The sequence below is a fragment of the Elephantulus edwardii genome, unplaced genomic scaffold (genome assembly GCF_000299155.1).
Source record: "Elephantulus edwardii isolate Elephantulus edwardi_28Jun2011 unplaced genomic scaffold, EleEdw1.0 scaffold00065, whole genome shotgun sequence".
NCBI lineage: Eukaryota > Metazoa > Chordata > Mammalia > Macroscelidea > Macroscelididae > Elephantulus > Elephantulus edwardii.
The window spans coordinates 6994640-7008779 of record NW_006399815.1 but is presented as its reverse complement, the minus strand read 5'-3'; the positions used below and the strand labels follow the sequence as shown (position 1 = coordinate 7008779).

The window sequence follows — 14140 nt, the reverse complement described above, 5'->3', positions numbered from 1 at the left end:
CTGGAAGAGGCTCAAATAAGTACAAAAGGGTTTTAACAGACAGTCTGTGTGATTCCTCCCACATCTGTTCATTTTTAGAATGTTAACAAATTACCAGCTGTAGCCCATCCTATAAATTTAAAAATCTAAATTAAAAAGAATTTGCTTTCTTTGTAATCATTAGAAATAAAAACATGAGCCAGACATTGAGGTCAGGCTGCCTCATGTCAAAAAAATTTCCCATTTCTTTTGGGAAATTAAAACACAGAACTATTTAAAAGAAATATATAAACTTTGGAACAGGTATTTCTTTTGAAATTAGAGATGATACTTTTTGAAGAATTTATGCATTAACTGTAGATTTTTATTTTTTAATAAGGTATTTTTTTATTTTATGTAAAGGCTTACATAGGTTACCGTTCTATAGTTTCTGCATTTGTTGTTCATTGCCACTGGTTACATTCTTCACAATGCATGAGTATTTTCATTATTTCCATCTTGGTTCTTCTATTTTCATTAATCTAGTTTCTTTGTTCTCTTAGATCCCTTTTCTTTAAAGTGATTGTTTCTCACTTATTTTCAGATAAGTATTCTTTCCTTTGATATTATTTCATGGGGAAATGAAGGCATTTGGCTGTGTGGATCATAACAAATTTGGGCTAACATTGAGAAGAATGGGAACCCCAGAACTCTTAATTGTGCTCATGTGAAACTTATACCTAGACCAAGAAGTTGTTATGCGGACAAAACAAGGGAACACTTCAGGTTTAAAATTAAGAAAGATGTGCATCAGAATTGTATCCTTCCTCTATACCTATTCATTCTCTATACTGATAATTTTATTCAAGAAGCTAGACTCTGTGAAGAAGAATGTGACATCAGGATTCGAAGAAGACTCATCAATAACCTTCAGAATACAGATGACATAACCTTGCTTGCAGAAAGTGAGGAGGATTAGAAATACTTGCTGTGGAAGATCAAAGATTATGGCTGTTGCATCTCTACATCAAGAAAACAAATATTCTCACCTCTGTACCAATAGGCAATATCATGATAAACACAGAAAAAGTTGAAACTGTCAATGACTTCATCTTACCGGGATCCACAGTCATGAACTTTGTACTAGCAGTCAAGAGATCAGGAGATATATTGCACTGGGAAAATCTTCAGTCAGATTCCTCTCTAAATTATGAAGGAGTAATGATGTCCACTTAAGGACAAAAAGTGTGTCTGATTCAATCCATGCCATTTCAGACACGTACTGTGCATTTTAAAGGTGGACTATGAATAAGGATGGCAGAGGAAGAATCAATGCCTTTGAGTTGTGGCTTTGGAGAAGGACTGCAAATCCCACAGACTGTCAAGAGAACAAACAGATATGTTTTGAAGAAGGTACAGCCACAATGTACCTTGGAGGCAAGGATAATAAAGCTTCATCTCATGTACTTTGAGATTATTTCTTGGAGAAAGACATCATGCTTGGAAAGGTGGGAAAGTGGCAAAGGAGAGGGAGACCCTCAATCAGGTGATTTGACATAGTGGCTGCAGCAATGGGCTTGAGTGTTTCAGAGATGGTAAGGATGGCACAGGATAGGACAGAGTTCAGATGCATTGTTCATAGAGTCACTGAGGGATCCTGCTTAACTCATTGACACTTAACAACAACATGGTGAAGTGCAATAAAATGGCAAGAGAAATTCAGTCAAGAGTTCAGAAATCTGGAAGACAAACACATTTGAGATTGGTGAAAAGGACTACATTCACAGCCACCTGTGGGCTTGCCAGATGATATTTCTTCATATTAGGATATGTTGTAAATTTATCCATGTTCAAAGCAGAGCCAACAGGGTAAAACTTCATAAGCTTCTAAATCATAACCAAATACTCTAAGGGAATGAGTTGCTGATTCTGGGGACTTGAAATCATAGTCTTAGGATGTATCTATAGATAGGACAATTGGCATAACAAGATTCACAAAGACAGTGTTCTATATCCTACATTGGTAAACAGTGACTGTAATCTTAAAAAAGTTGAGAATAGTCATCTTAAGTGCAACTACTTCTCTGTGTCTGTAACAGAGAAAAGGGATTAAGAGAAAAGTTGAATGGAAACACTCCATCCTTAATACATGAACTACAACTTCCATAACATTAAGGCCAGAAGAGTTAGATGGAACCCAGTTACTGTAACTGACCACTCTAAAAAAGATCACAATAGAAAATATTTGCTAAAATGGAGGTGGATGTGAAATAAAACTATAAAATATAAAACAGAACAGGTTATTTCACTAATAGAGACTGGTAGAACCCTTGAGACTGTGACCTTTAGTTACTTTTTGCACCTGAAACAAAACATGCTGCTATGGCTCAACTCTTAGCAGACAGGCCGTAAAATGACCAGTAGGAATGTCAAAAGAATAGCATTAGTGCAAAGGGGAAAGAAGTACAATAGAGGAATTAGTGGAAGTTAGAATTAAAGGAAGAGAGTGGAGAAAGTGGGTTTATGTGGTGAATATTGTAATTATTGTTATAAAACAAAACATGTATAAATAATTGGAAAGTAATTTTCCTTCTAAACCTTCCTTCACTCAAATCACAATAAAAAAATATCAATAATCTATACCCTGTAAACTTTCCACCACTGATTTCCTTTCACAAATGTAGGCTTAGTTTATACATTTCTGAAATGATGTTAACAGTTCCTACATGTGTAATAGAGGACATTGGTGCCTAGTGTTACGGAACTGCACTACTCATGGCTCAGATCTCCCAGTTGCTCTACAGGAAAAAGATTGGTTATCTCCTCTTGAGGAGTGTATTGCCTCTGAAAAGTAGCTAGCAGGTTACTAGAGTTGCTAGAGTTGGATCTGACCTGATGGACCACACCAACAGCAGCAACGGCAACACATCGCATATATTAGGGAGTTTTGGTGGCTGAAGAAAATTGCACTGTTAACCAGAAACCTACCTCTGGCCATTCAATTCCTCTAATAGCTCTGAGGGGGAGAGATAGAAAGCCAGCGTTATGTCAGCTATGATTCAGTTCTAACTCAAAGACTATCGATTGAGTAAAGCTGATGTGTTTTTTAAGCTTGATGCAAATATTGCGTTGCCATCAAGTCACCTATAACTCTTAGTGACCCTATGTTCAACAGCTCTCAGCCTGTCCTGTCCTGAGCCAGTCTCACTGACTCCAACACACCTACACCTATTGCCTTAGTTACTGAATCAATCCATCTCTATGGGGTCTTCCTCTCCTGTGCTGTCCCTCTGTACTTCTGAACATGACGGCCTTCTCCAAGGACCAGTCCCTCCTGGCCACATGCCCAAAGTATGTGAGACAGAGCTTCAAAATCCTAGCCTCCAAGGAGAAACTTGGTTTCACTCTCTCTAAGACAGACCTATTTTTTTTCTTGGCAGTCCATGAATGTTCAAGACTTTGCTCCAGCGCCACAACTCAAAGACATCAATTCTACTTCTGTCATCCTTAGTCATTGTCCAGCTCTCTGATTCATAGTAAATAATTGCAAACACCATGGCCTGGGTCAGGCACACCTTAGTCTCTAAATTGACATCTTTGCTTTTCAGTATTCTGGAGAGATCCCTGACAGCAGGTTTTCCCCATTACAATCTGTCATTTGATTTCCTGACTGCTGTTGCCAATAGTGTTGATTGTGGAGCCTAGTAAACTGTAACTGTTAACAACTTCAAAGCCTTCTCCATCTGTCATGGTGTTTCCACTTGACCCAATGATGAGAATCTTTGTTTTCTTGATGTTTAGCTTCAATCCATATTGAAGACTACAGTCCTTGACCTTCTGCAGCAAGCATTTCCGTCCCTCCTCATCTGCATAACACAGGTTGTTGATGAGTCTTCCTCTGATCCTGATCCACATTCCTCGTCATAAAGCCCAGCCTCCAGAAAGATCTGTATATAGATTGAAAAACCTTGGAGACAGGACGCATCACTGACATATGCCCTTCCTGATTTTGAACCATGCAGTATTTCCCTGCTCTGTTCTGAGACCTACTTCCTGGTCCAAGTATAGGTTCATAAGCACAATCAAGTATCCTGGCATTCCAATTCTCCTCAAGGTTAACTAGAATTTGTTGTGATCCACACAGTCAAGTGCCTTTGCATAGTCAATGAAACACAGATAGATATCCCTCTAGTACTCTTTGCTTTCTGCCAAGATCCATCTGACATTGGATATAGTATCTCTAGTGCCATGGCCTCTTCTAAACCCAGCTTGTATTCCTGCTTGTTGTTGTTGTTTGATGCTGTCTAGTCGTAGACAACTCATAGCAACCCTATGAACGAACGTCCTGAGCACTGTTCGTACATAGAGTTTCCGGAGGCAAGCCATTTCGGAAATGGATGCCACTCCTGCTTCCAGGCTTGATTTAGTTGGGAAGCTCCAGCCAACACTGTCCACCATGGGTACCCGTTACCACGATTGGCACGGCACTGTCACAGTCTTCAGCATCACAGCAACTATGAGTTACTTCTGTACAGCAACGCACAGACCAGTGCTATACCACTTAGAAGAATGTTTGACAGGAAGACAATTTGAACCTGCGGTCCTCGGGCCCTTTGGGCTTAAGGCCACCTCCTGGTTCCAACCCTAGGCCCAGGCTGCCTAGCCTCACTCTGGGGACAGAGCAAACCTGCATGTCAAGCACATTTCCTGGAAAGCAGTTGACTCCAAAAGCTTGCCACGATTCCTGCGCTCACACCACCATGCTCCTTCCTTCTGGCAAGGAGAGCTTCCCAAGACGCTGGGAGGAGCCAGCCAACCAGGAACAACATGGTTGCCTCTCTCCTCTCCCAGCTGCCCCTCATATTCCTGGTAGTTCTCTATCAATGTAGTGTTCCAGTAGTTTCTGGATAATTTCCAGCAGGGTTTTGCTTGTAAGTGAGGAGCTGAATGGAAGATTTCAAAGGCCAACAGGGGAAGATAAAGCAAAATATTATAATGAAATGTGCAAAGAACTGAATTCCAAAAAGCAAAAGGGCCATACTTGCTTAGCATTTCTTAAGCTGAAGGAATTTAAGAACTAGTTTAAGCCTTGAGTTGCAGTACATAAGGATGCTATGGGTAGAATATTGAATGATCCAGAAAATATTAAAAGAAGATGGAAGTAGTGTGTGTACAAAGTCACTGTACCAAAAAGAATTGGCTGACACAGAAGAATTTCAAGAAACAACATATGATCAAGAGGCTGCGGTGATGAAGGAGGAAGTTCAAGCAGCTCTGAAAGACTTGGCTAAAAATAAAGCCCCAAGAATTGACGGAATACCTGTTGACATATTTCAACAAATAAATGCTGCCCTGGATGTGCTCATAAGGTTGTGCCAAGAAATCTGGAGGACAACTACCTGGCCAACTGACTGGATGAGATCCATATTTATTCCCATTCCAAAGAAGAGTGACCCCACATAGTGTGGAAATTAATTGTGTAGCAATAATGAAAAGGTAAGGTCCATATGAATTTTATTGTTCTATTGAGTCACATTTTTGCCTCCTCTTCTCCTTGCTAAAGAGTATAGGTGTCTAGGTGACACTAAAGGGTAAGTATTGATCTGCTTACTGAAAGTTCAGAAAGTAAACTCACCACTGCTTTCTAACAGAAAGCTGAGGCAGTCTGCTCCTGTAAAGATTTAAAGCTTCATAAATCCAGGGGGCCAGTTCTATTCTTTTGCTGTAAGTCCAACCTTATTCAATGACAGGAAGCATGAGAACTTTTAACTTTTCCTTATACCCCAGAATAATTCACTTACTAAGCCCCTTTCAAACACAGAAATAAGAACGTACTGAATGAATGTTAAGAAGACACTTAGACTTATTTCAGTAGTGTGCTCTTGGACAAGTCAGTTAACCACCTGGCACTTCTTTTCTGTAAACTGAGGGAGATTGCAGATTTCCTTTCTGCTTGTATTATGTAAAATATTGGCATACCTTCCCTAAGCTCAGGGATGGAAATAGGAAATTGAACACAGTGCTCTCTTGATTTGAAAATACAGTCACACAGGGGGAATTCCCAGAGCACATCATTTCTATTCCTATTTCTATTCACCGACTAGGTGGTAAGTTTCTGTATAAATATTTATATGTCAACATATGTGTGCATTGATAATATTTAAAAAATAATAGTTTTCCTCATGAGAGGAGTCTAAGGTACCCTTGACCTTCATTTGTCTATAGAACTCTCATTGTGAAATGAATATCAATGATGAAGGTGACTATCATGAAAATGCAAGTGACAGTTTACATTTCCAGTAAAAGTGTGTCTCAATGAATTTCTAAAACAGAACATTTTCTTTTACGGACATAAATTTTACATTTTCCCATTTAAAAATATTCGTCTAGGACTAGTGTAATTTAAAGGCAAAGCTGATATCTACCAATCCAGCTAATATCCTTGACCTCACTCTAAGGGCCAAGCTCTGTTAGACCAGACTCTCAAGCTCTCCTGCCTCTGCCTGTCTTTACATTACATATTATGTGGAAATCAAAACATATATACAATGAAGATAAAGTTGCTATCTTAGTTATCTATTGCTGCTGTAGCAGAAATACCACAAGGGTGTAGCGTCAGTGAATAGAAATTTATTTATTTTCTAATACTTTAGAAGGCTTAAAGTCCGAACTGAGGGCACCATTTCTAGGTGAAGGCTCTCTAGTCAGTTGAGGACAGGTCATGAGGAAGAATTCTATTTTAGCTTTCCTCGCCCTTACATGACATTCCTTGGTTCTTGGGTGATCTTCAGGCCAGATGACAACTATATTTTCTATTTTCTATTTATATTTGCTTGCTCTTGAGCCTATTCTGCTCTTACATATCCCAAGTGATTAGGTTTAAGACACACATTTTGTCTTGCCTCATTAACATAACTAAGCCTTATTTATATTGGAATTACCTGCATAGGGAGAGGGATTAAGATTCTAATGCAATTTGGGCATAGAACACAACTCAGAACAATTACTAACTTCTCATAATTATTTAAAAAGCTATGGAAAGTGATGAATGATGCAATCCTGTAGCTGACAGGAACGGGGAAGAACTATGCTATGAGGATGTGCATACAGCAGAAGCACTGGATGTTTCATACAGCATTGTTTCCTTCATCCAGTAATTTGCTCAGGCTGTGTGTCGTTCAGCCGGGAACTGGGGGTGGTACTAACTGTCCCCCAGCACACTGCTTGGAATTTGTTATGCTGAAGTCCAAGGTGATGGAGGATTACTGACATCAGGATCCCATTTTCTCATGTCCTTCATTTAATATTAGCGAGAAGTGCATCCTATTTACATGCACCTAGCCATCATCTTTCCCTAGGTATAGTCTGTAGAGAAGCATGTTGCTAACCCAAAGACTATACTTCTCTAGTAACTCAAACACATCAGTGGACTCACAGCTGGATGATGTCTGCATGTGTCATTTACAATGGTGGAAACCTACTGCTAGGTCAGCTAGTAGTTGGAGCCCACTTTATAGCAATGTTGTTGTTGTTAGGTCCCAAGTCAAGGACAACTCATAGTGACTCTATGAACAACAGATTTGAACCCTGTCCTATCCTATGTTAGCCTCACAATGTCTGGTATATGTGAGCCCATTGCTGACATATACTGTGTCCATACACCTGGTTGAAGGTCTTCTTCTCTTTCACCGTCCTTCCATCTTCCCAGGCATAGTGTCCTTCTCCAACATCAGTGAGAGGATTGTGTTATGATTTTTTTTTGTTCTTAAAACAATAAATGATATGGTACTTGATAGTTATAGTGACCCTAGATTCAAGAATTATTGCCATCAAGTCAGTTTTCTAAATATGTTTCAAAGGACCCAAAGTTTCAGTTAGGACCCAAGAAGACATCTCTGGGGGCAAATGGCACTGTTGTTATGAAAGCACACCATGTATTGTGTACACCAACTCTTCATAATCAAAAGGCATTCATTTCTTGGCATTGCCACATTCCCAGGGTTGCCTATGAGAGTTTGTGTATGTGTGTCATAATAAGTAAAATTTCCCTGGAGAATGATGTCTACACAGATAAAACGTTTGTGTTATTTACCCCACTGTTACTGTCTTCACTTCAGTTCGTTATAGTGACCATCTGTTTTTAAAATTGTGTGTGATTTTTTGCACATTTCTTTTTTTTTCTTCCTTGAAATTTGGATCTCCATTACAGCCAGACTTGCAGCCAAGCTTAGTTAGGATCTGCATATGGAAATACTTTTGGGGAAAATAGGTGATGTTTATAGTTGAATTGTAAGAAATACAGTTTTTAAAAAAATCACTTGATTATTTTTTCCTATTAAGGTTCCAGCAATAATATGATTTTAGAAGAAAATGTGATTTTAAAATTACAGATTTACCCTTCTGGCTTTTAACTGTGCTTGGTTTATAGGTTAACATTCCATTAACTCTTTAAATATTAGAATGACAAATTTTATATTTTTATTTTTCACACATTTTCTGTTCCTTCTGAAAGAATTTATGATTGATATTTATACATTACCATGGAATGAACTGTACCCCCCAAATATGTGTATTTAATGTTGGAATATGGCATGTAGGTGATAATTCTCTTGTGAAGTTAATAATTTTAAAAGGATTAATGGTGGAATGTAATACTTTTAGTCAAGTCACAGCCCTGGTTCTAAGTAAGGTGAGTTTCTTTGGGTTTTGGCCTGTGAAACTGTTTGTCTTATAAGAGATAAAGGAAATAAAAGCAGTCAAGAGAGATGGTGAAATCTTAGTAGCACCCAGATAGAGGAAAGAGGCAAGTGATGACTTAGTTATGTGTAGCCTTCTAAAAGGATCTCTAGTGGCCTAGTTAGTAAGGAGTTGCACTGCCAATCAAAAGGCAGGTGGTTTGCTCCATGGGTTAAAGATGAGCAATATCCCCCTATGTGATTTACAGCCTCTGAAAACACACTGGATGCACAGCTATGGATCAGTTCTGACTCAACGGCAATATGTTGAGTCAAGTCTTCTAAACCGAAAGGATAAATTTCTGTTTGTTAAAACCATTCACTTACAACTTTGGAAGCATAATAATGATAATAATAATAATTATATTATATAATTTGGAAGCAGGAGTGGAATCTACTTCCATAAATAGTTTGTCTCCAGAAACCCTATGAACCTGGAGAAAGGATGAAAGTCACGCATGCAAGTGTCAAGGGCTTTCGTTCATAGGGTCACTATGAGTCGCCTACAACTTGGCAGCACTTAACAACAACATTATATATATATAATTTATCTATCTATCTGTCATTGTTGTTATTGTTATGTGCCTTCAATCACACACTATGCACAATAGCTCTGAAACCTGCCTTGTCTTGAGCCAGTCTCACTGACTCCAACACACCTACCCCAGTTACTGTATCAATCCATCTTATCCAGGGTCTTCCTTTCCTGTGCTGTCCCTCCACTCTTCCAAACATGATGTTCTTCTCCAAGGATCAGTCCCTCATGGCCACATACTTTTTGGTATTTATTGATAGTTGTTATACAACTATATTTGTTTCAGAAGACGATGTTTACTTAAAAGACAAAGCTGAAAATCATGATTATCCATCTCTTGATTACATTTTCTTTTTAAAAATTGAGTGAAAGTTTAAAAATCACATTTTTCTATGTAATAATTCATATACACTTTGTTGTATACATTAAATATAATTGATTAAAGTAACTAGCAGCACTTTAGTGACTTGGTGGTAAGGAGTACTGCTACTAATATAAAGTCTTGGGGTTCAAATCCACAAGTTACTCTTGGGGGACAAAGATGACCAGTCTCCTACGTGATTTATTGCCTCTGAAAACCTGCTAGAGAGTTAGCTGTGAGTTGGTTCTGACTTGACGGCATATAACAGCAACAGTAACTACCAACCAAGAGTCTGTCAGTTTACCATGCTGTGGTGACTTACATGTTGCTGTAATACTGGAGGCTATAGCATTAGTATTTCAGATACCCGCATGACAACACATAGTGAACAAGTTTCAGTAGAGCTTCCATTCAAAAATAAAGAAAGAGCACTGAGCATCCTTTTCTGAAATACCAGGACTTTGAAAACCCTATGACTAACAGAAGAACATTGTGGGTTATATTGCCAGAAGAACCCTTCCGGTTGGATAGCACTCAAAATGTGACTGCGAACAAGAGGCCCCCTCAGAGAAGCTGTCACAGCTCCCTACCTACTGGCATGGAAGGAGCAAAGCTTTCACACAGTGAAGTAGCTTCATTTGCTGCTGTGGCAAGACTCAAAATGAGGAGAAACAGCTGCAGACAGCCATTAGCAATTAGAACATGGAATACCTGCAGTATGAATCTAGGACACAAAAATCGACATCCTAGACTTTAGGAAGGTGAGATGAACTGGTAATGAATCAGTCATATGACTATGTGACTAACAACAAATTATGAATAACTCTGAGAAGCCTGGGAATCCAAGAACACTTAATTGTCCTCATGGCAAACTCACACAGACCAAGAGGCAGTTGTCCAAATAGAACAAGAAAGCACTGCATAGTTTAGAATTAGGCAAAGTGTGCATCATGGTTGTATTCTTTTTCTATGCCTAGTAAATACTGAATGAGTTGTTCAAAAAGCAGAAATATACGATGGGAAATGTGTCATCTAGATTGGAGTACTCATCAACAATCTGTGTAATGCAGATGCTATAACCTTGTTTGAAGAAAGTGAACATACTGAAAAAATAAAAGATGACAGTTTTCAACATGGGTTACATCTCAAATTCAAGAAAACAAAAATACTAACCACTGGACTAAGAGGAAACATCATGATAGATGAAGAAAAGATTGAAGTTGTCAACATTTTTCTTTTACTTGGATCTACAATCAACACCTATGCTAACAACAGTATAGAAATTAAAAATATGTATGGTATTGGAGAAATCTGCTGATACAGACCTCTTTAAAATGCAAAAAGGTAGGAATTATAAAAATTAAAGGGTTTTGATATAAGCCATAATATATTCAATTCTTCATATGCATCTGAATATTGTACCATGAATAAAGTTAACTGAAGAGTAATTGATTGTGATGTGAGGGAAGAGCAAACCTCTCTTGGAGAAAGTATAACCAGAGTGTTCAGGGGGCAAGGATGGTGAAACTTCATGTACTTTAGACATGCTCTCAAGAGGCTAATCCTTTGAAAATATGCTGGGAAATGTAGAGAGTCAATGAAGGGGTAAAAAAAAAAAGAGACCCTCAATGAGATGAATTGACACAGTGACAACAGCAAGAGGCATGAATGTGACAAAAAACATGAGGATGACATAGGAAGGGACATGGTTCAGAGCTCTTGTGCATAGAGTTGCTGTGAGTCATAGTTGAAAACAACAATGTAACTAATTAGTTATAATACCTGATTGTGTCCTCATTGTATCTTACCTTTCTCTTTGCCCAAGTTTTCTATTTATTTCTACCCCGTTATTTCTCCTTTTCCATCCATACTGGCCATCCGAAAATGATTCTTTATATAAGCTTTTCCTTGGCTTTTGATAGTTGTAGTCTTATACTATAATAGTACTTTTGAAACTGACTAATTTTACTTAACGTAATGTCCTCTAGATACATCCATGTCATGCAGGATTTCGTTAAGTTATTTATTATTTTGTAGGGTTGCATAATACTCCCTTGTCTGAATGTACTGTAGTTTCTTTAGCTATTTGTTTTTTTAATGCTTGGTGGGTCGCTTAAATCTCTTTGCTATGCAAATTATGCTGCAGTAAAAATGGTTGTACAGATAACTGTTCTGTATTACAGCTCTTATTTGTGTGTGTGTACATGTGTGTGTACGTGTGTGTGTGTGTATTATAGTAGTGTGATTGCTGGATCAAAGTTCTTTCTGTTCTCAACTATAGAAGACAGCATCAACATCAAAATGCTTTTTCTGTTCATATCCTTTTGTATTCTCACCAGTGTATTAGACTTCTAATTATTTCCACGTCCTTACCAGCATATACTTTTTGTTTTATTGAGCTTTACTGTTGAAGCTGGGATGGGATACTATTCTATTCTTGTTTTGGTTTGTATCTCTATACTACCTAATGAGGGAATTCTGACGCTTTAGTGGTAACGAATTGCACCGCCAACCTAAAGGCACACAGTTCAAATCTGCCAGCTGCTTCACAAGAGAAAGATGGGCTAATCTCCTGTGATACTTGTTGGCTCTATATACCCACTCGAGGGTCAGCTATGTGTTGGTTCCAACCTGATGGTATATAGCAACAATAATAACTAAAGAGGGGGCTCTGGTGGCTTAGTTGTAAGGAATTGAACTGCCAAACCAAAGGTACATGGTTTCGATGCACCAACTAGCTGCTCCGTGGGAGAAAGACTACTCCTGAGAAATTTACTGCCACTGAAAACCTGTTGAAAATCAACTATGGGTCTATTCTGACTCAGCACTGCACAACAACAACAATAGCTAATGATCTTGAACATTTGTTTATGTGTTTTTTGACTATACGAATGTCATCTTTGGTGATATGTATGCATTGAGCTCTGATGGCCTATTGGCAAGAAGTTATGCTTGTGATCCGGAAAGCATGTGGTTTGAGGTCTCCAGTTGTTCCACAGGAGAAAGATGGGCAAGCTCCTCCTGTGTCATTAACTCAGCTATGGGTCGCTTATGACTTAATGGTAAAAAACAACACACATTTCTTAAAATGAGTTACAATGTTAAACATGTTCACAATTCTGTTTTAGTACTGCAGTACAATGTGAAACACAGAATCAGTGCCCAGTAAATACTTACTAAAACAATGCATTAGAAACACAAAAGCACATAATGAGCTCTGCGATCCATTTATTTTTTTTTACTAGTTCTATTTAAAATAATGATTATGATAATAAATAATAATAATAAATTGATTGAAAGTGTAGAAGAAATATGTTGTTCAAAGTAGGAGGTTGACATTGTTCCCCCATTCACCCCTAATAATGTACTTGCTTTGTGCTGAGTTTTCTTCAGTAATCAGGAGGAATGCAATGCCCATGTACTTTTCCCAGTGGAAATAATAGATTTTTCAATATAATTCCAAGAATGGTGGTTTGGTATAATTCATGAATAGAAAAGTGACCCTGCTTTTGATAAAACAAAGATCAAACTTCTCAGATCCTCCTAGCACTTTCCTTGAATGGTCATTATTGATAACAATGACATAGTTCTCCTTAAGGTTCGGAGGCTGAGACATGTCTTCACAGTGACTTAAATCAAGAGCAATTGATAACTTAAACAGAAAATTTAGTTTTCTATAATCTGAGGAAGAGAGAATTAAGTAATTTAAACTCTCTCCAGGTTACCATTTATTTACTAATCTAGGACAGAATAGAAAGAGGAAATATTTATGTAGTGTTTAATAATAGTTTAAGTATAGAAAATAATATGAAAGAAATTTTATGATTATATATACATAATCCTAAAATATTATGAATTTTTTACTGTTAATCACTGTTTATTATATGCTTGCAATGGGAGGGTTTGACTGTTTTGCCTGCTTTTTATTTTACCAAATTAAAAAAAAAAGATTATTCAGCTCAAATTTTTCTGTTATATTTATGTTATGTAACCATTTTGTGACTATTCTGCAAAAGCTAATGCCTAATTACTGGCATCACATCCACCTTGTTATTCTGTCTGGAATTGGGCTTAACAATTTATATATGACCAATGCTAGCTTTCTAATTATTTCCTTTTCACTTGTACCTCAAAATGATACATCAAAAGGCATAATTGAACTTGAGATTGTATCTGAAATAAAATGATATCCTAGTGGTTAAGAACTGCACGCAATCTCAAAGGTCCACAATTCAAATCCACCAGCTTCTCTCCAGGCCGAAGATGGGCAAAATATTCCCATGCTATTAAACTACCTCTGAAAACCAGGTGGAGGGTCAGCTATGGGTGGTTTATAATTCGACAGTACACAGTAACAACAGTAGCACTGGTGGCCTAGTGTTACAAAGCTGTGCTGCAATCCCAAAGGCACTAGGTTCAAATTTGCCTGCTGTTCTGCAGGAGAAGAATGAGCACTCTTCTTCCTGTGTGATTTACTGCCTCTGAAAATCTGTAGGAGGGTCAGCTATGAATCCGTTTTGACTGCACAGCACACAACAACAACAACAATGA

General features: G+C 37.9%; 1 protein-coding gene across 2 annotated transcripts in view; it reads left to right on the top strand.

Moving 5' to 3' along the window:
- TMEM117 (transmembrane protein 117) overlaps nucleotides 1-14140 on the top strand; it is an 841252-nt gene that overhangs the window by 400462 nt on the left and 426650 nt on the right. The window lies entirely within an intron of this gene.